This window comes from Myripristis murdjan, chromosome 7, assembly GCF_902150065.1.
Source record: "Myripristis murdjan chromosome 7, fMyrMur1.1, whole genome shotgun sequence".
NCBI lineage: Eukaryota > Metazoa > Chordata > Actinopteri > Holocentriformes > Holocentridae > Myripristis > Myripristis murdjan.
Window position 1 is genome coordinate 29,008,776 of NC_043986.1, and position 23,646 is coordinate 29,032,421.

A 23,646-nucleotide genomic window follows, 5' to 3' on the forward strand; every position below is an offset into this window, starting at 1 on the left:
CCCCCTATTGACACCACTGGCATTCAATTTGCTTGAATGTCTCAGTTTCTTACCCAGAGTACATGCGTGTTTGTCAAGATAGGATTCAGGCCTGAATTAATTATTCTTACTAACAAGGACTCTGGAACAGCAGTGGTCAAAGTGTGATCAATATCATTTGCACAATTGTCAAAATGGCTTTCGTGGAATTGATTGATCAAACAAAAACTACTGAGCCTCCTTATTACGCTGTCAATCGAGCTAATGGATTTGGGATTACTTGTTTGTACATGCAGAAAGAAGGTTCAGGGTCTATTGCACAGTCAGCTTTGCTTCTCACATTGTCTGCGGAGGTTTGCTGTTACATAGAGGTTCATCTGATGCTCAGGTTTATCAGCAGTGAAGGGGATTTGCAGAGAGTCAGCTTAGATCCAGACAGATAGTGAATGGGATTAATCCCTTTAGGCTACTGAAGACAAGGGGATGAGATGGGAAAAGACAGAAGAAGCCTTTGCCTTGATAAGGCCGTCATGGTTTGAAAACCACGCTGTCTATGTTCGTTTTATCTGTTGTGTTCATATCTTTAAGTGTTGTTAACATTAACCATTAACATTAGTAATATAGCCTAACATTGTCATAGTGAAGACCATAATCAAAAGCAGACAGCCACAAACAAATATTAACTCTAGATCCTTCTCCTCCAATATGTGGGCTTTTCATGCCATTTTTATGGTAATTTTGCTGGGTCACTACATCGTGCTTATCCCATATGTTTGACTGATTTTATCTGTTTTAAGTCATGTTCATTTCTTTGAAGCTCGTCTCTTTCTACGATTGCATTTTAAGTGGATTTCTTGCAGTGTTTACATTGTGGAAGCAGCTCGCTCAGTTATTTCAGCTTTTTCTGTTGTGATGTTAGTTGAAGTAAAATCCTCTTAACTCCTTCCTGTGATTAATGAAAAGCTGAGGGAAAGTTCTAAGGTCGAAGATTAGACCATAATACCTTGAGGGTGGGTCTGCTGGCCGCTCGGTATGGAGTCCACTTACTGCCTGGCATAGATAAATCTTGCCGGTGGTCAATGAATCTCACTGCAACAGACATACCAGTGCTTTTGACATGTGAGTGATTTTTAATTTGCTTTGAGATAAACTGACTGTCAGCTAATCTTCTAGATATGGTCCACTCTTAACCATATACTAGTGTGAACCAGTGTAAAATGGTTTTGAGAATTAATAGTTAATTAAGACATCTTAACAAACAACATTAAAAGGTTGAAAATCAACAAAATAGACACAGAATGCTGAAAAAATAGTGTATTAGCCCAAGCATTACATTGTCAACCTCCGTCACTGAAGGTGATTGTGATTAAAGAATCAACCAATTCAAGGGCCAAACAGGGTGGTCTTTCTTTTGATCAAAATATGTCCTGTGTAAAAATTAGGATCCATGCTCAGATATGAACTTTACATGAAGCATTCCTCCCCAAAAATATTTTTCTATTAAACAAAAAGAGGATACCTAAAACCAAGACAGGTTAGAGTGGAAAATGACATGAAGAGTGTCAGTTGCATCAGCTTTTTTTCTGGCATAATTTGTATCTGCAAATCTACCCTGGGTTCTTTCAAATGAGAAATACTGTCATCACATGGAATCAATATAACCAGATAACTGATGGCCTGCAGCTCATCACTGGCACACAAATCCAACTAGAAATAAACCTAATATTTACATGTAAAACCAGTTATTTGATCAAAAAATGCCAAAGTATGTCAAAAGTCAAACATAAAAATATAGGTAGGTTGGCTTGTGGGCACAAAAATCAACTTCCTACCTGGCTTAAATACATGTTTTCCAGTTTTTGTTTTGATACTGATTTTGGCCTGGTGGCAGCGCTCTGGGTTGCCGACCAGCTTGCCAGGAGAAGGAGGGGATGCTCAGGTGTTTTGTGGTGTTGATAGCACTGGATGTTGCACTGCATGTTTTGGTTTTTAGTATCCACGTTGTGGGCAGTATGGAACCGGGCCAGTATTAATAGAAAATCAAATACCATCTTGGGGGCTGGATATTTGTGTCACAGGCCTGATCTGGCTCATGGGCCTCGACTTTGACATATGTCCATTAACCTAATGTTTCAAAATGTACAACTGCTAGAACTGCCCACAGAGTTCTAGATAGCATTTTAATGCAGCCTCCTCGTTTTGGTAAATGGAAGCAGATGAGACCCTCTTTCATTCCATCATAACATGGCTGGCAGCGATTGACCTGAATGATTATCTGGCTTTTTGTCAGACACGTCCGTCATCCATGATAAACGACCAACCTACGACTTACTACAATTTATGGCTTCATGAATTCTGCAGTGGAGGACTTGAACCATGAAGTCTTTACATAGTTACTCTTTTCAATACATTTGCCTCAAAAATGAGAGAGTCCAGTAGGAGTAATTGGACATACTGCAGCATTTTCCCTGTGTAGAATAACAAGGCATTGTAAGAACACGCGTGCACATAGAAACGTGATCTGCTAATGCATGCTTGTATAGAAGTGGATGTATTCCATGATCAGTAATGATGTAGAAAATTGAGAGCTATAGAATCAGTCACAACTAATCAATACTCTAATACTCTAATGGAAAACAACAGCAAAGTAAATGGGCATCCTTACTGAAGGAGGGGCTGCTACACTCCAAAACTCTATAGCTCTGATGAAGCCAGCTGAATTTTGTTTTTTTTCTTTCATTTTCTGTTACACATTACAAAGCAAACCTTGTATTTGGGAATGATTTTCCATGCTCTCCACTGCATGCAGCCTAGGCCACATCACACGTTTGTTAAAATATGCTGCAACACTCCAAGGTGATGTGAGCGTGATATTCCTCACCGTATCGATGGATCCTGTTGAGTTGTGCTAAAGAGGTTGGCTTTCTGCTTACTGTGGTAGCTCAGCAGGAAACGTTGATCTCATTCGCTGAGAGATTTATCCGGAAGCTCTGTATTGAACCTAAAAGTGGCTTTAAATTACCCTGTTCTCTGGCTCACGGGCACCGACAGATAGATGCCTTTCTGCCAAACTATTCCCAGCCTCTGCTCACTTGGTGTTTTATCAAATGAGAGGAGAGGAGAGGAGAGGAATGGCTTTCTGTGCCGAACAGTATAATTAAGTAAAGGACCTTGGCCCAGGCCGAGTGTAGCAGAGGAAACTGTGATTCTACAATTCTGCCTGCCTGCTCCAATTCCAGCAGCTGCAGCAGAAAGAGGAGGAAATCATTTAGATGGCTTGTTTTGACCGCGGCAATCGAAACGTCTGCCTCATCTCAGTGGTCCAGTTGGCCGCGAGCTGCAATAAAAATATGCCCGCTTATTAACATGAGGCGTACACAGCGCTCGTGGAAATTGATTTTATAGATTTGTCGGACGTGCATGTCTAGGCCTACGGGTATTCACTGCAAACAATCTTCATCTTCATTGTATCAAGCTGTATAGTCTTATATTGAGTCTTTTGAAATGATGAAGTGATTTTTTTTTTTTTTTTTTTTTTTTTTTCAAATATCAAAAAGATGAGATTATTTGATTCATTTGCAGGATCAAAGGAGTGACAACATTTTGAAATTGGGCAGCTCAACCCGACATCAGCGCACAATTTAATTTGCACTGGAAATGAACTGAAACTGCTCTGGCATATTTTTCCACTTGTTTCAAAGAGACTTTAAGTATCTGACTATCTACCAAGGAACTGAAAAACACTGACCATCTCTGACACAGTATTATGTTGGCTCGTTACTGACATAAATAATAAGTTAGCTAATGAGAGCAGAGACTCATATCATCTATTATATCTAATTTATCACTTATTATCTCATTTTCATGTAATTTTTGCATCCATTTGAGTGGATAATGCATCATACTGCAAACTAGGCCCGCTGTCATATTAATGCTGCTTTTTTTGTAGCCTGCTAGCTAGCGTCCACTTAAATTACTTAGTTAAGGTCAGGAAAAGGTTATTTTCAAGGTTAGGGAAAGGTTTGTTGTAATAGTTATTGTTAGGAAAAGGTCAGGGTTAAGGCTACAAAACGTTAACTAGCTAATATTATTGAACGTTTGCTAATATTTGCGAGCTAGCATTAGCTGCCTAAAAATGTGCACTGCTCTAGCTTGGATTCGAACTCGAGTCAGCTGAGTCAAATCAAATGTGTTTTTTCTAAATAAATCAAACTATCCCTTGGGGTACGGTGGAGTAGGGTGTACATGAGATTTTTAAAATTTTTTAATTGAAAAAAATAGTCATGCATAATTCCTAAAATAATTAGCCTATGTTATAATTTGTTCAATAAAAAATGTAAATGCGCATTTGATGAACTACATTTTATATTCCGTATTCCCTCAGGTTTCCCCGAAGGTGTCAGATGTGTGTGTTTGTGGTTTAAATCTGTAGCCGTGGTCGTCGAGCGAGGACGTTTGTTCACTATGACCGGGAAGATAAAAAGTCCAGAAAATGGATTTGTGGTTGAAACGAAGCATTGATACAGTGGAAAACAAGGAGAAAGAAGTGAAAAAGACGCAAAAATACAGCCAACAAAATATCCTCAGTATCAGGTTGGTGTTGTTATTGAAAAAAGTTTGAGAACCACTGGTGTTCAGGACCACAAGAGGTCACTTAACTGAAAAAGGTAACCATAGGCCTAATAAGATGGTGTACAAACGCGGTATGGGGTTGTTTTTTGCCGTATGAGGTCATTTTTTTTTTTCTTTTAAGACTGACCACTAGACTACACGGCTTGCTATGGTAGATGTTTGCAGCTCTAACAGTGTGGCTGGTCGGCTGCAGCACTGAGCCGTCTGGTTTTGCAGCAGAGGCCAGGCCAAGGGGGGCTGAACAAACACCTCTGTGCATTTCTGATGAGGTAACGTACAGTGTGTCTGCATGCAGCCGCTTTAATGGCAGTCACAGCACAGTTAGAGCACAGGAAGCACGCGGCCCCAACAGAGTAAACAAACCTGCGTGTGACACCTTGACATCTCTCGCCATTTCTCCCTCCCGCTCTCTGTTTTCAGGACGGTCACACACACACTCACACACACACACACGCACGCAGGCGTATGCATGAGCTTATACACCTGTGCATGTGTGTGTAATGTATGCCCAGGAAACTGAGGAGAAACAAATAGTGCCGGCACGCTCTCCACGTTCTCCGTTCTGTGAATCATTAGACAGGAACCAGATGGTAAATGTGACGATGATCTCTGAGAATTTAAATGCTCTGCATGTTGTTATGATTGTGGGCCCCATTCATTTGTAATAAACCTGGCATGGCAACTACTCAAGTTTTGTAAAACTACAAAGTGATGTATCATCAACTCCAATTCAGCTCTGTTTTTTTTTTTTTTTTTTTTTTTTTTTTTTTTTGCTTTGGACAAATGAGTGCTTTTGGCAGTGGTTCTCAGAGATCTGACCTAACATTGACTGCAAACTTTTGCCTAAATATGGAATTCTGGAGCCAATGTATTTTCTCTCTGGGGGAAATGCATATCAAATATTTTTTATATGGTAAAAATCAGTATCTTGAAATGGTGCCGAATAAAGTAGATCACTAGTATAAAACAAGACACTTTCAATGGCACTAAAGATTTTTGGATTCAGTAGCTGATAAAAATAATAATCTGCCTGCAATTTTCATATGAATTAATGTCTCTATCTCTTTTGAGACCATACGACAGTGATTACATATAGAGCCAATTTATGAAAGCTTTTACATTTGTTGTTCCAAAAGAAGGGAGGGAGTCCATCTGTTTGGGAAAAATCCTCTGCTGTGCAGGAAGCAATGTGTTTTATGTTTATGAAAGCAACAGCAGCAGTTTGTTAGTAATAAATATAAGAAGAAATATAAGAAGCTGTCAGCTGCATTAAGTGTCTTTGTTATTACAATAGCCAGTGCTGACATCCTGTTGAAAAAAAAAAAAAAAGAAAAGAAAAAACAAAGTAATGACAAGTTACACTGTAAAAAAAATCTCCATCCTAACAAGTCATTCAGTCTCATCTTCAGTGTTTCTTCAAACAAAGTAAAAAATCTGCTGGGGGGGATGAGATAATCCCACTTGTTTCCGGGATTTTCTTTAAAAAGGTGTCATTTTCTTTAACCTAGCAGGCTGATCTGTCTTATTCTGCCTTGTTTCAACATATTGATACTTGCCAGGACGATTCCTGATGGAAACAAGTGGGATTATCTCATCCCCCTGGCAGATTTTTCACCTTGTTTGAAAGAAAACAAGGCTTAAAAAAAGAATCTGCAGCAAAATGACATGTTTTGGTGTATGAACGGTGTCAAGAAATACACAAATCTTGCTGATTATCACGTCTGCTTAAGATGGATCGTTTTTGACACAGAACCAGCGTCTCGAAGCTTCGCGACTTCAACGCCGATAGACGCTTAATTTACTGATGTGTTTACGTTAAGTGTGTGGTGTTTTTTCGCCCTCGGTCAGCTGCAGAGAGAGCCACTCATTGTGTTGCTGTGCGGCAGCAACAGGCTGCCGGCTCCAGGCTGAATCTGTCTCCACACACATGCTACTTCCCACCAAGGTCAGCCCACAAGCCCAGCACCATGCTTATTATTGTAATATCATGCTTTCACTCCACAGTGGTGACGGCAGTTAGAGGAACACACTCTCAAACATCTACAGCAGAAATTATCAGTGTGCCAGTGGTGTGTGTGTGTATTTGTGTGTGTGTGTGTGTACAGGCCAGGCCGTCAGTGGTCTCCATTAGTCCAGCGGTAGTCAGATCTGGTGTGTTTGTCCAGCTGCTGAATCACCCCCTACCAGGCACACACACACACACACACACACACACACACACACACACTCACATCTGTATTACTATACTTGTGAGGATCTCCATTGGCAACATTCATTCCCCAGCCCTGAACGATCCTTAACCTTAACCTTTAACTCATGACCTCACTTTGCAAAAAAAATGTGCTCTCTCCCAAGTACTACAACCCAACTTAGTTCTCAGAGGGACAGCAAAACAAGTCCACACACACACACACACACACATAGACCATGGCTTTCTGGCTTTGTGTCATATCTAAATGGATTCCTGCATATCCCCCTCTTCTTGACGGAGAGGCATGTCTGCATCGGCCACATCCGTCTGTCCCTCCCTCCTGTCGTTCTCTTTGCATCTTTTCTTCTTCTGTGGTGCACAGTTTGACCCCAGTTGCCCTTGACACATGCATTTCTATAGGTTTAGCCAATCAATAGGGGCTCCTGTGGCCTAGTGTCAGATGTTGGGTCCTCTAATTGAAAGCAACAACAACCCATAGTGAGGGTGAATGAGGATTTGTGTGTGCGTGTGTGCGGATGATGAATGAGGAGTATAGAGGATCTGCCACATTCACATGGTGATCACGCCGTCATCGGCTATTGTTGAAGCCTCGGTTTTGCCAAGATAAGTGAGAAAAATGGTTGCACGCTCATCTCAAGTGTGACGACAAGATGAACATGGATCGATGGAGGCTGTTCATGTTATTTGTATATTATATCAATAAGCTGGTGCTAATGTGAGTATTTTCTTTCATTAGGGCTATTATGTCATGGAGCTCTGGCTTGAACAATAAAGAAAACACTTAAATACTGCACTCATTATTTGCGTTGTGATATATTTTTAGTTGCTTTGGATAGTTTATAGCCAGGAATGACATGATCTCATGTTTATTTCTGCTTTTATTCATAACATGGTTAGGATTTGTGTGCTTTGGAGCAATGTCCCGACTACTGGACATCAATCCTGTATAAAGCCCGATGGAATAATCACAAAAAAGAGCCGACTTTCACCAAATGGACTCGGACACATGTTGGTTGTGTTGCAGCGCCACATTAGCCAGCTGCACTCATAAGCCAGCCTATTGACAGGAGGGAATTCAGACGGGCTTGGAAGATGAGTCTCACAGCCTCGCACTTTGCCTCTCTGTGACCAAGCAGGTGACAACAGCACGGCACATCTGTTGCTGTGCCAAATGTGAAATAAAGCGGATGGTATGCTTATTTATATAGCGAGACACTGGACTGTAAATCATTTTTAACCAGAGAGAAGCGGGCGTTTTCGGGCATCAAGCCTCCAGCAGGCTGTTGGCGGACAAAGGGAAGAGTTGTTTCTCAAAGTTCCTAGTTGTTGGACGAGTTGTGTTTGGTAAAAGAAATAAAAAAAAAAAAGAAGCCTGCCTTCAAAGCTGCAGTCATTAATCCCAACCATCAGTCAGACTGTCCTCATTAATAATGCATTTCTAACCGCTCCCGATTTAGGGAGTGGATTCAAGTCTTTATTCACAAGATTCAACAACAATGCCAGGCCGAGCTGCGAGCCAATCTGCCTTCCTCTGAGGCCGGCGTCCAAGAGAAACGTGTTTCACTGCTCAGTGATGTCTCAGTTTTCATTGGCAACAAGAAAAAAAAAAAAGCAGGTTGTGCGGCAGTCAAAGAAAATGTAGAGGGGAGGTACATTTATGCCAGTTCATTGTTTCTTCCTAACAAAGTAAAAAACCCCAAATAGAAGAAGTCAGTGTGTTTGTCGAGTTGAAGTTCGCAGCACATTTGTCACTGTGAAGGGCAGTGGTGTGTGTGTGTGTGTGTGTGCAGGCAGCCGAGTGTACCTAAGCATTACGTTCCAGTCCATGTGGACCGGTTTGAGCTTCTGTTTGTCTTTCGCTGGTCTGAGCACAGCCAAAACCATGTGGGCCGGCAGGCAGCGGGGTCTCTGCAGTGGTTTGGCTTTGATGCTGCTGTTTGCCTCAGCCGGCCTGGACTCGGGACGCCCCAGCCTGGCTGCTCCGCTCCCTTTTGTTCTGGCTGCTTTTTTTTTTTTTTTTTTTTCAGACTACTGCTCTTTCTCTAGTTTCTTTTTCTCTGTTTTTTTTTTTTTTTTTTTGCCTCAGTGTTGACTGTTATTTTTCTTTCACTCCCGTGCCGTTTCATTTGAAATTTTGCTTATTTTCTCTCTTGCGCTGCAGTTTTTTCTCTCTCGCATGCACACACACCCTCATTCCTCCTTTGTTATTTTTTGCCTCCTCACTCCCTGTTTTTTTTTTTTTTTTTACCCATCTCTCCCTTGCTTAAACCCTCCAGTTTGATCAATCATTGATGATCCCAGGTGTCCTGAGACCTCAGGGGAAGTCCTGATTGGCTCCCCAGTCCTTCTCCAGTCCTCCCACCCCCCCCTCCAGCCCTCCACCCTTCACAAGATCAGAGTCAAATTGTATTTCTTGCCCCCCCCCCATTTTCTTTCTCTCTCTCTCTCACTCTCTCTCGCCATCACTTATCTCTCTCTCTCTCTCCCCTCCTTCTCGCTCTGTCCTCCCTCTCTCCACCAGACTTCAGAGAGCCAGCTTCAATTAAAGAAGCGGTGGGGTTCCCTAAGCCATTAGCCATATTAGTGTTGGGTCCATGCCTGCGCCCCATCTCAAACAAAGACCTCTTAATGCCTCCTGGAGCATTTTTGGCCGGCGTTTGTCTCGATTCGCTGATTTGTAGCCGCACAACCGCTTGGAGACCCAGTCGGCGGTGGCAGGGTCGTGGTTTTATAATGCAGCGCGTCGTAGGTGGCCAACTTTCTCATATTTTACTCAGTGTGTTTTTTTAAGGCACGGCTGAGAAAACAAAGCCTTTTGCAGCAAGTTTGCTTGAGATAGTCAAGACGGTGCAGGGATTTATAGGTGCACAGTGCAAATATTGAGACACAGACTAAGCATGAAATTTGATAGCTGAGTCTATATGGTTCTCAATGGCAAATTATGTGCTTACTCGACGTTTTTGACAGTTGAATCGCAACTGTCCTCACTTCAGTGGATCCTCAATTTTGCATAGTGCAGCTTTAATGGACCATACCAGTAATTTTGAATGTTTGGGCCATTTACCACAATTTCCCCACATTTTACATTGCAACAAACTGTTTTGCAAATCATGCCGGGGTACTAAAGATTTCACAACATATAATCAAAATCCCTTCATTTTCAAATGTGAATTTCTAGTTGAAACACCCACCTGATTATGCTCTGCTTCTGTGGCTAACAAAGTCGTCGCCAGTTGCGTCCTCGGGGACTATTTTCCAGCAGAGAGACCGTATCACTCCACCCAATTTCAAGTCATCAAAACAGTGCTGCTGCTTTTAGGAAAACTAACATTGATGACTTTATTACTTATTTTTTAAGAAAGTTTGAAGTCTCTGAAAGTTCATTTTCATATCATTGCTTGCTTTGGGAGAAGATCAACAGAAACTTGAAGTTTTTACGATATGCTGATATTAAGCTCAAGATGCAAAATCACTGGCATGGCCCTTTAAAGCCCTGCGCTGGATTTCTCGGCCTGGAAGTCATCACAGCAAACATTATTAGAGCTGATTAACACAATGTGCCAATGTCACTGGTGATCAATGTTTTGAAAAAAGTGACGAGTGGGAAGAAAGAGAGATGCCCATGTGATTGATGACATCCAGAATTTTCTCCCCCGCCGTGCTGAAGGTTTTATCGCTCGCTTAACCTTTGGCTATGATTTCTTTTGTCCCCAGGTCACAATCACACACCTCAGCCTTCCAACAGAGCCAGGCTCCGCTCATCAATCATGTTTGATTTTCTGCCAGGAGCTTAGATCGAGGGACAGTGTCATTGAGTTGGGATAGTGTGTGTGTGTGTGTGTGTGTGTGTGTGTGTGTGCGCGCGTGTGACTGTTAATTGCACATAGGACTCTCCCTCACGTGCGTGTTCCTGAGCAGGATGGAGAGCGCACACTCTATTAAGCATTTGACAACTGAAGACCTCCCACTCTAAAAGACCTGCTTGGATTGTCCTCCTTCCCTAGTCCCAGAGTGCTGAGGTGGGGGGGGACAAAGGCGTGTCTCTAGGGGCGTCCATTTTCTTTGTAATGAAGCTGTCCGTCACACGGCTCGTTGACAGAAGGCCAGGATATCGCTCCCACCTGCCCGCACTCCAAATCCACCCAATGAGGTTGTCCTATTGAGCGGGCCGTGCTGGCGAGTCACAACAGTGTGCAGCAGATTAGCCTTTTTAGGAAGATTAGGAGACATTCTGAAGGGGTGGAAAAAATTTCAGCAAAATATTGTGATCACAGGATTTTGTAGGCAAAGTAATCCTGCGGCAATTGTTTTCGTCTGGCCTCTGGAGTTCATTACCGCCGGTGTATACCGTTTCACCGGTCACTCCCCAGTGTGGTATTTTCTTCAGCAGCACGACTAAATTATTATGATCCTGCTACAGGCACCAGACTGAGCAGGAAGGAAGGACACTGTGTGGATATTGCCTGTCTCTACAGGGATTAGAAGTCTTATTATATTTATTGAATGTGTCATAAAAGATGTGGGTCTGCGTTTTTCACCCGTGGCACTGTGAATTCTCAGGGTGGACCGCTGCTGTGCTAGTGGAACTTACATGCAGTTCAAGGGAAACTCATTTCCATTGTCCTAAAATGGGAATCACAGTAATGTTGCAATAATATTCCTCTTGGTCTCTTGTTACCTATAATATTCAGATAAGAACTTATGCTTTTGCTGTGCTCTCCCTCTAAAATGTATTAAAGCATTAATATGGCCCTGCTGATAAGGCGGTGATTTTCAAAGTAGGGTCTATGGACCCCCAGGGATCCTTAAGGGTCCTCCAAGGGGTCCTCAGCAAAATGAGGATCTGACCATTAAACTGATAATTTCAATCTTTATAAATTTGGTTTTCTTGTCATTTTTTGAGGTCTTGCTAATCTTTCTTGGTAATTCACTCATTTCCTTTTCCCCATGTTTTTGAAATAAATCAAGTGAATTTGCTGGGGTAAAAGGTGGCTAGGAAATGAGCAACACATTTACTAGAATGTTAGTTAATAATTAGCCTAAATAAATAATATATATAATAAAAAAACAAAACAAAACAAACAAAAAAAACCTAGATTTATTGTCATTAAAATCATATATTTATTTATCAGATCAGTGATGCTGGGATCTGGCGATAATTTAAACTTGGAGGTCCAGAACATGAAGAAGTCTGAAAACCTTTATCGTAAAGGGTCAATGAAGAACTTCAGTGCTACATGAAATGAATGTAGTCTTAATGAGGTGCTTCCTCGTCCGCATTATAACACTAAGCACATACTCTATGGCACATTTCCCCATCGATGCAGCTCCATCTATTATATTGATTTCTTTCTGTTCAGATTCCCGCTTCCAGTCCTGAGCTTAATTGGTTTCCATAAAACCGTCCCTGCATTGTTTTTTAAGCTGTTTAACCAGGCATTACTGCCTTATATAAGGTCCACACTGTGACCAGGAAGTAGCCACCAGTAGCCACCCAATGAGCGAGACCCCGCAGGACTGTAAAGTGTGATCCGAATGAAATGTGAATTAGAAACGCCTGTCACTGGTCCCTTTTTAGCTATTCAGTGGGATTATGTCTGCATGGGTGCCCTGGCTGCGGATGAAACACGTCTGGGATGAAAGTAGGCAGTCTTTGCATACACACACACACACACACACACACACACACACACACTGAGGTGACCAGCCATGCCAGTGAGGTAATCAGGCTGAGTCTTGCTATATTGTTTTCCCTGTAGCTTAGTCAGTGACCACTGTCCTGGAACCTGCAGCGCCCTACTTTATAACTGGTTTTTTACAATGTATTTATTTGCACATATAAAAATGGTGCAAGACAAAGATTAAAATAGAGGTAGGGCTTGTAAAAGTGTTTTCTAACCACAGAAACAAGAACATGGTAAATCAAGACACCACTGATCAATGCAATGCAAAGTCAATGCAAAGTCTTTTGCATTGCGTGGTGTCACTCAAGCATTCACGTTTTATACTGATCTTACTGAAAACTCTTGAGAAATGTGCATTTATGTGTAGACACACACACACACACACACCTGGAATGCTGACAACTGTCACTGTAATATTCAGCTTCTCTTCTGTCTTGTATGTTTGACAAACAGAGTAGACTGTGTGAACAAAGTTGACCTTACAACAGCCCTTTTAGCAATCAGCCAATGGGATAGCAAGTTCTCCAGTGTTCTCCGCTGCTCTCCCACGGCCACGTTGCAGAGAAAATAAACCAAAAAAAAGAGTAAAATTTCATTTTGTAGCCACTGAAGATGGAACTATTTAATTTTTTTTTTTTTTTTTTTTTTTTTTTTTTTTGTGTCAGCACTTCCTGCCAATGATCATGACCCTGGGACCGCTACATGCAGCTTTTCCTTTCATTCATAACAGAGATGAGGACCAAAACAAGGCCCCACTTGATGGCCCGAAAATTTTGGTTGCAAACCACATCGATCATTTCTCCTCTGGTATGAACTTAGATACATTCCTGATATAATGCTGTAATATTCTGTTGGGATACACAGCTCCGGCAGCGGCGAGTGGAGAAGAGCCGCAAAGAATCCCTGACTAAACATTTAGAAAATGCGTGGCATCCAGATAGGCGCCTGAGATACCAGTCACGATAGAGAGAGAGAAAGAGAGAGAGAGAGGGAGGGAGAGGAGAAAGAGGACCCGATGAGAAAGAGTGAGAGACAGAAGCTACGCAGGACTGGCTCCACTTACCCTGTTATGAGTTAAAGGTTCGCCAAAGGTCATGCGCCGCGAACTCATTCATGAATAAAACAAAGCATATTCTCAGACTCCTATTCCCAACTCAAAACATCAAGTCACCAAGTTCCTGTGGAGTCAAATAGATGGAACTCTCTTAAGGCTCATTCCGGGCTTTTGAGTTATGATATTTTTCATAACCTTTAAACTTTGGTGACTTATCCGAGTGGAAGCTGCGGAAAATGCAGAACAGATTGCCTGCCCCGAAACACCCCCGGTCCCGCTCTGTTTCTCTACACACCATCCCGCTTCATTATCATTTCACTTGTGGTTGCATACTGCATGATTTTGGTTTATCCCCTCTTTGACTCTGCCGCTCAGTGATATAGCAGAAAATCGGAGTGGAAGTTTCTCCGAGCTCCCTGAATCCAAAAAAAATGAATAAATAAAGAAATAAATAAAAGAAGATGCTGAAACGGTTTCTTTTGAATTGTGCCGGTTCACAAAATAACCCTCTTTTAGCATGCGACTCCACCCTTACAGAGAGACCGAGGAGAGCACAAGTGGTGGTAGCCCACAGACAGTGTGACAAGCTGATTAAAATGCCTACGAATTGGGAGAGCTAGACCTCCGCTCCCTATTCACCCGGCCCAGGCACGTCGTCACGACAACGAAGGACGACAAAGGGCTTTCTCAGCCTATTGAGTGTTGTGAAAGAAGAGGCGGCTGTGTGTGTGTGTGTGAGTGTGTGTGTGTGTGTGTGTGTGTGTGTGTGTCCGTTTCTTGGAGTGGAGATGTGGCTGTACAAGCCGTGGGTGGTAATGTATGCAGACCGTCCACAAACAAATGAATACGCATGCATGTCCCACAGCCACCTCCTTAGCATTCTGTCTTAGCAGGGTCTCACAATGGCCATACTTCAGCAACGCAGCCCCGATGACGTGATGCCTCGTCCCAGCATATGGCCACGCTGGATTCTAAACCCCGTTTCAGCCACAGGGAGGAAGCGTTTCGAGCGGGCTTTGTCCTCTTTGGCGACACAACGCTATCGCCTTTGTCTGCTCCCTTCTCTGCTTACTTTGGGAAAAGCGTTGGTGCACTTTGGAAATGAACAGCCACTTTATTGAGTGGTTGACTGTTGTGTCAGGACACTACAAGTAGACAGAGATACTCTGTTAGTCGTGGTTAGAAATATGACGCGATGACACTCCAAATTCATGATTATCTTGACCACAATGATCAGTTTTCAGTGTTAGGAAATGTGCTGAAAATGTGAAATAATTACTAATACATGCTGAATTTAGCCAAGTTTTCAGAATCCATGGATCACATTGTAATTCAGTGGGTCTGGCAATGTCTCGACCAAAGATGATTATCCAAAGTCAGTGCTTGTCCCTCCTATGGGTCAAGACCATTGATCAGCATTAAGCCAATCACAATTTGGGAGCTTACCGGCTATCGTCTGACTGTGGCTTTAGATCCTCAAGGTGAGGGCCAATTTTTCAGGTTTAATCGAAAACAAACCAGAAACCGCCTGTTTCTGTTTCTTTTATCACACAAGTTGAACGTTACCCCACACAGTGCACAAGCATTGATACTTTTTGTAGGTGTTTCAGGTCCAGTTGACATTTCTGCCAGTGCATTCCATCTCTTTTGCTCCCCACACACACTGTTTACCTTCATAAAACCAATTGGGCTACAGACGGCAACTACTCAGACTACAGTTGGTACCAGAAGTGGAAACCAGGATGCTTCAGATACCTAGGTCTTGTCCCTCACCTACACACTCTTTATATAGAGTCTGTTCATAGAGATTAAAGCAATCATAGCAGGTTAACTGAGTGTGTCATCAGGCATCCCTGTGCCAACAGCAAGTTTGTCTCTTAATTTAGAGGCGCCGTAACATTTCTCAAGAACAGAAGAAATGACCAAGTTTAGCGTGCTGTCTGTAACGTCCTCCTAACAGCTCTTCACAAGTGCTGCCATGTTTATTTACTTCTCGCTGCACACCTTGAAGGCATCATCAGACAATGGAGAACTTTTTAGAATCTGTTTGTTACAAAGCGCAGTGGTTTCTACATGTTTATGGTTAAGAGTGAAAGAGTGCTGAGGACCATTCGCAAGTTCATGTTCACGGCTCAACCTGAGTAAGACCTGAGCCAGAGTTCTGCTGCTGACCGAGCTTCTGACTGTAGCCGGGGCTTCAGAAAAGCCAGCATGTTCTACATTCAGAGATTATGTTGGAGTGTTGCGAGCGCGTGTGCTTATCCTCGCTTTGTCATCCACCACCCCACCCCCTATCCCCCCCGTCTCCCTCTTGGAGGCCAGAGAAGCGAGCTCTGTCATTGTGGCAGGACTTGTTGGCTGCTGTGCGGGCCGCTGTGGTCCAAACCAGTCGGCAGAGACTCTCTCTAAGGATCTGACCACCAGCCACTTAACACTCTGTATCTGTTACACACACACACACACACACACACACACGCACACACACACACACACACACCAGCACACATGCATTGGCACACTCATACATACAAACATAGGTGCATGTACACATCCACATGCACACGCACATTCAGTGTTATTATACTGCTGTACTGCTATTATCTCAATTTACTATGGGGTCCTATTTTAGTTTTGGTTCCCAGCGTAGTATTTGAGGGAAATTACACTACGTAGACCATGTATTTTTGTTGAACTATATTTAAATACATATTTATAGATTTATAGAAGATGTGCTTATGAAGTGGCCATATTTTATGGTGGTTGTTTCGGCCTCACAGCCCTGTGCCTGTCCCTAGTTAAGTGAGGCTTCAGCTGCACTTGTCAGTCATTCTCTCTCTCTCTCTCTCTCTCTCTCTCTCTCTCTCTCTCTCTCTCTCTCTGTCTCTCTCTCTCTCTCTCACACACACACACACACACACAGACACACTCCCTCTCTCACCCTTACACCCCCCTCCTGTTTCCTCCCAACTGGTCTTTGATCCTTGTGCCCATTGAATGCTGAGCGTTACAGCACCACCGGTTCCAGTCCTTCATGCTGATCTGTCTATCCTCTCATCTCTCCGTTTGTCTGTCTGCCCATCAGTCTACCTGTCCATCTGTCGGCAGGATATCTCTGTTTGTCTGGCCATATCTGAGGCACACAATACTTGTTTATGATGAGTGAGGCTGTAATATGCTGTGGTGCTGGAAACGTAATTTGAATAAGGGCTGGGCAGTATATCAATATATCAATACTGTGATATCAGATTCAATATTGTCTGGGTTTACATATTGACTGGCAATATTGTGAAATGGCTTTTCCTGGTTTTGAAGGCTGCATTACAGTAAAGGGATGATATTTTATGATTTTAGTAGACTGTTTTCTCGCTGTTATTTCTGTCTACCTGCTTGTATCCACAGTTGTAATAATTGCTGGTCAGTAAATATTTTATGAATGCTTTAGCAGTCATCCTTACAATATTGTCACAATATTGGTATCAAAGTATTTTAATTTTGACAATATTACCCAACCCTAATTTGTATTAAAAAAAATACTAAAATTCAGATTCAGTTTAAAAATGTTATTTTATTATATATATATATATATATATATATATATAGAGAGAGAGAGAGAGAGAGAGAGAGTTAAATATAATTGTATTTAAATTATCTTTTAAAATATCACAATTATTGTTAAAATCAATTTTAATCTTAATCATTAATCTGTATTATTGCAATTATTTGCATCTTTAAGGATTTTAAAATGGTTCTTTCTGGGCCTGAAAAAAATTTAAGAATCTGATTCCTGTATTTTCCTTCCAGCTGAGATACTTATTTGATTTCAAGCTATTTAAATCACATCTTTAGAAGGATATTGTTTTAAGATTTGTTTGTGAAAATGATGCCAAAATGTTTATGCACATAAATTCCCAAAATAAAGTCATGAAATTTGCCTTGCAAAAATGTGCTAGAATGCATGGACTGAAAAAATCATCTGTAAAATCATCCTTCGTAATATATAAAATCATCTGTAATAATAACTGTATTATAGGATACGAGCAGTCGGTCTGGAGCAGTTACAGTGGGTCTCATCCTGTACCAGGCAGCCCAGCTGAACACCTGTCTCTAACAGGGTGAGCACTACTGTCTGTAGGGTGAAAGGATCCTGTCATAAAGCAGGCTGAGGGTGTTTGTATGTGTGTGTCTGTGTGTGTGTGTGTGTGTGTGTGTGTGTGTGTGTGTGTAGGGTCTCTTTCATCTGGGTGTGTGTATCGGGGTGTTTGTCTGTGTGTGAAAAAGTGCGTTAAGTGCGTGAGTGTGTATCTGCTTGCAACGATGCACGTATGTGAATGTGTGTGTGTGTGTGTCGGCTCTCTTTCCAAGGGAAGTGGCTTTCATCCTGTGTCCGCTCAGTGCAGCCACTTGGTCAGGGCGCAGTGAAAGGGACACTATTCCCCGTAGCAGCACACAGAGAGCCCCTTCAGGGTGAAGAGAGAGACCCTCTGTGCCTCCATGTGAACCCTGGACAGAGAGCCTGCCATTGACCTAAAGGAGGCGACGGAAATGGAGAGGGGCCAAGCATGTGTACATCCGCCTCTCATAATATTAGCGCTTTCACTGATCTCTCTATGTAAGTAGGAACACAGACAGATACACCCGTCGTGGCCATTGCCGAAGCTGTACTGTATGTGGATCAGTGGTGGACAAAGTACACAACTCCAATACTTTAGTCACAGCATAGATACTCCTGGTCAAATATTAAAGTGTTCAAAAGTACATTTTCTTTTTGATATCAACACCTTGCTCTATTGTTCTCACAATGCATTTATAGAACTTCGAAACCACCTAATGAACGCACTGACTTGCTTGTCACTATGCTGCACAAAACCTATAGAAATGCCTATTAAAACGTCAGCATAGAAATGCCTTGGCTGCACTTGTTTGACATAGAGCGTGGATACCCAACCCAGCCTGTCGTGACCTGTCTTGACCTGATGAGTCATGACGGGTTCGGGTTTGGCCACGTCAGCGTTATTTTATTGAAAAATGATGGACCTACTTCCTGTGTATTGCTAGATTCCTGTGTAGTGCTAGAGTTTAGGTGATGACGCTGATGGCAACACAGGCTATTTCAGGCGGTAAATGTAACCTGGTGATGGACAAGCAAAATCTGGGGCTCAGGTCAGGTTCAGACACCAAAAAAGAATGCCTGACAGGTTCAGGTCGGGCTTGGTTGCTATGCTCCCATATGCTCCCAACAACCTTCATAGAGATTTAGTGGGTCAAAAGTACAATATTTGTCTTTGAAATGTAGTGGAGCAAAAGTCATAAGCTTTCAAAAAAAAAAAAAAAAAAACATACTCAAGCAAAATAAAGATACTCAAACAATGTACTTAAGTGCTGTACTCAAGTTAATGTATTTTGTTACTATCTGCCACAGATGTGGATGTGTGATTTGTGGACTGGAAGTGGCATCACTGGAGTGGAAAGTTGAGTCTTCTGCATTTTTGTATTTGTTTCGCTCAAGTTCCCAATTACAAGCCAAGCAGGGGTTGTAAACAAAAGTCGAATGATTCACAGATAGCTTAATTATTGGACAGAGTTGGTCCAAATCACTGATGTGTTCATTCAGAACAGATGAAGAAATAGCTGACTATGAGCATATGTGGATACCAGGGTTGGCTTTCCAAACATAAGGAGCAGCACTTGTCTTCGTCCACCTGGTGTTCTTTCCTGTAGTTGGTTTTGATTGTGCTTACTCTGGTTGAACCACAGTTCTGTTGGAAGATTACCTTGTTCCTAGGCTTTCTCTTAAACCTGGAGGGCCTCTGGTTGTTGTGGAAAAAGACAGCTAATAACATCGACCCAGCATTCTCTCAGTGGCCTCCAAGAGTTGTTGATTGACTATTGCTTCTGAGAGCCATGATTTTTGGCCTCACACTTTTTTTCTTAAGCAATATATTCTGCAGGGCAGGCGGAGCTGGAAAATTCTCTCTAGTTCAAGTCCAAGGAAATAGGGGAGCTTCATCAAGGCTAATTGGAAGAGGACGGCTCGAATCACAAATCTTGTGATTTTGTTTCAAACTGAGTGGTTACACATCCAAAACAGTTCATACATATACCATGTACGATGTTTAGAGATGGTTAGGGACCTTGGACTGTACCTGTGTCATATGCCCTCACATTGCTTCTCCAAACACACATACTCTTCTCTCCCTGGAGCACACGGTCAAGCAGAAAGTAAAGTAATGCAAAGAAAGTAAAGCAGAGATGCAATAAAACTGTCAGACGTCCCTGTCTTTTCTTTATCTGCTTAATGGCATCCTGCACACTCATCGGTGGCCTCACTGATCCCAAACAGACACGCTGCTTCTCTCGTCCACACTGTACTCCCTGGACGGGATCCAGAGACGCTCGAGTTGCAGAGTCTGGGGCCCGGGGCGAGACGCCAGCCGACCCACCAGAACACAACAATGCAAGGCAGGGCGCCATGGCCCCAGGCCCATCATCCCCCTCTGTAAGGATCGCCAGCCCTGTCCTTCGGCTGTTGACCCCACATATTTTATGGGGTCTTTATCGTTCAGTGGGCTGTCATGGCTCATTAGGAGCTTTAGAATTGAACATGCACAGCAGACACTCTCTATGATTAATAAGCACGGACAGCCAGAGAAAGCAGGACGGACAGAACAGTTGGGGCAGAGGTTCGCAGATCAAAATATGTTCGGGGAAGATCATGTTATTTCATACATGTCCAAGTCTATAAATATTGTTATAGGCACAACTGTGCGTTAAGGAACTGCTGCCCCACCGCCCCAGGAACTTCATTTTCCAGGGTTTCAGTGGAGAGTTTTGATGACCGTAATGCTGTTTCAGAAGCTTTCCCACCCTGGCAAGAACAAAATTCCAGGGGAAACACTGGTACAGTATATGTGTTTATTTCTATCTGTGCCTGCATGTATAGTCACTCTATGACTACACTGACCCCCACCAGTCCTGCTGACAGCCCAGTGGTCTACTAGGGGTTATTTATAGGTTGCTGGACTGCACCAGGGCCGAGCATGTTGCATACCAGACACGGCTGATGAACTCTGGAGATTGTTGGCTAACAGCATGGGAGAACCCCCGCCTTCTGCTCCTGGTGGTGGTATTCATGTCACTACAAAACACTTCCACTGTTGTAGTGGAAGTAGCGGTTGTGGTCTCAGTGTTAGTGGACTGGGGGGAAAGCCCAGTTGTTCCTGAATGCAGTTGAACCTGCAGCATTTGCCTGCACAAGTCCATTGACTGTCCATTGAATGTGCGCTAAGGTAAAAATATTGTATTATGTTGTGTTATGTATGTTGGAATATCCTCTCTGATGAGTGCAACTGAAAACTGCTTATGCAGAGCTTTGCAGGATGTGTTTGTGTACATATTTCATAGCTTAAATAAACACTGGTCTAGCATTTCTCTACTTTTCAGTGTTACAGCAACTTCATTCACTCAACTGACCTCCAAGACATCCAGTTGGATTCAGAATGAGATTGATGACTGTTAAAAGCGTTTGAGTGGTTATTTAATTGATGGAAAAAGTGAAAATCTCACACAGCCTCAAAAGGTCATAGATGTCAAGGGAAACATCGGAAATCGTATTTTCCCTATTTTCTTGTACATCAAGCACGGTTGTATTTCTGGTGCCTCTATTTTTTTCTCCCCCTCCATCTTCATTTTGTCCCACACCACAGCCATCCAGTCTGATCTCACGATAGCTCGTCATTGCTGGGTAGTAAGAGGAAGTTCCCATGGCGATGAGGTTGCTGCAGGCTATAAATATGTTGACCGCAGCATGTCTGCCGGTCAAAGAGCAGGTGAGGACGCCTGCACAGAGCAGCAGTAAGAATCTGTCTACCTTTGTTCCCAGGCTCTGCATTACAGTCAATAGATTAAGATGTTATACTAAAAATATTAATAAGTCACTCAGTCTGATGATGAGTCTTGTTTTCCTTTGGGAAAAAAAAAAAAAAAACTGTGGAAAAATCTGCCAGTGAAGCAGAACAAAGTCCAATCAGCCATGGTTAAAATAGCTATGATGCATTTAGTTGACTTAACTGAATTAACTGGAGCACACTTTAGACAAGTGGTAGTATATAATTGAAATAATGCATTTTACTTTGGTAGACTTACTAAGCATGTGAAATTACCTAATCTCAGTGGAAGATTTTTTTCCATTTGTTTTAAAGCAATCAAGCTTTAATACTCAAGGTTAAACTAAGCTTGTGCAGGTGGGTGTTTTTTCCAGTGTAGAGGGTTGACTCAGGTATTACAATGGATGATGTGAGAGCAGCAGCCCAGAGCATTTGGTTAAGTGGTTTATACTCTGCTTTGTTTCTGTTCCTCTGTTGTGATGTTTGCATAGAAACTTCAGCTCACCCCAACACCAAACAAGCCAGCTCTCACGTCTGCATTTCTGTTTTGCATTTCACTCGCCGTTGTTCTTCTCGCGGGCTCGGCCCTTGTTCAGTTAGTTGTGATCACACCTTCCAGCTTTATTTTGGATTATTGTTATTTCAATTTCATTTGACATCACGAAAAAAAAAAAAGGTCTGGACCAATCTGATCATTTCAATCCGGCACTTTGACTGGTCCCATCGTTATGATAAATGAATACTTAAATGGTGGCTATGCAGTCGACTAGTGTGCAAGATGCAGCACAGATTTGTCTCAATAATACATGAGGCACAAGGAATTGGTTTGTTTGATACATTTTTCATAGACTTCAACACTATTCCTCTCCTGTCTCTGGGGACTGTGTGGATTTTTCGCCCCTGTTTAAGAGAATCCAATGGCTAACCCTCCACCCACTCACACACACACAGACCCACCCATCCACACCCACACACTCCTTAGCCCCTTTGACAGTGGGTGTGGAGGTTATTGGTCAGGACTGATAGACTTCTTATTCTCTTCATGAATAAGTAAAGAGGAGGCCTGAGACACACTCAGCCACTTACCAGGCACACACTAAGACGCATGCACCTGCTCCTGGATGGCCCCTGGCTATGCAAGCACACACACACACACACACACACACACACACACACACACACACACACACACACACACACACACACACACACTCATGGTCTCCTCCCCTTCTGTCCCCCTCATCTTGCAGCTGATTGCAACCCCAGGCGGGGGACAGTTAGGTGTGCCGGCTCTGCATATCTAATATCTTTTCATCATATTCACTCTACGAGGTAATGGTGCACAAAACTGATAAAAACACAATTGCATTTTTTTAAAATTTCCTCTTAATATTGCAATTGCAGCATGAACTACGTCATATGGACAACTTTTTCTAAACCATTTCTTTCTCATTATGGAAATGCTGCAGGCATTGGTAACAGTGCTTTATTTGAATAGAAAGTGTTTAATTAACTGTATAATCATCTATCAAGACACTTTTTTCCTGCCATCAGTTTAAGGCTTTGTTGTCACATGCTGCATAGATTGTTGAGGACAGCATGCAGCTGAATGTTTTTTCTCTGTAATGCCCTCTCTCATTGAGGTCAGTGAGGGGTCAGGGGAACCTGTTCAATAATGAAAGGGGTTTCAGTTTGAATGGCAAGGCTCCCATTGTCCAGTGGCCACTTCCCTCAGAGGTGCTGAGTGATGGCTGTCAGAAAGGGAAGTGAGAGTTTCAGTTTGGAACGCTTTGGTTGTGAAGAATTACCTGGTTGCTTGTGTTTGGATTGCACTGAATGGATTTTATAAAGTAGCAAAGTTGTAAGTGCTGCTGTAAGTGAGTCACCAAAATCTGTGATTTACAAGGCTGCAACTAATGATTATTCTCATTGTTGATTTATCCATGGATTTTTTTTCATTAACTGCTTAATCATTTATTCTATAAAAAGCTAAAAATAATGACAAATGTCTATCACAAGTGAACAGAAAAAAAAAAAAAAAAAAAAAAAAAAAAAAAACCTAAGTAAATCTTAGTGTTTATGAAGCTGTACCCAGGAAATATTTGTTATTTTTATTTGATAAATGACTAAAGCAATGAATCAATTATCAAATTGTATTTTTTTTTTTTTTTTTTTGCCTGTGGATTAAGGAACTAATTGTTT

General features: G+C 42.3%; 1 protein-coding gene across 1 annotated transcript in view; it reads left to right on the forward strand.

Annotated features, from left to right (window-relative positions):
• The window catches only part of LOC115362467 (plexin-B1-like), a 64,912-nt gene that overhangs the window by 4,933 nt on the left and 36,333 nt on the right, over positions 1 to 23,646 (forward strand). The window lies entirely within an intron of this gene.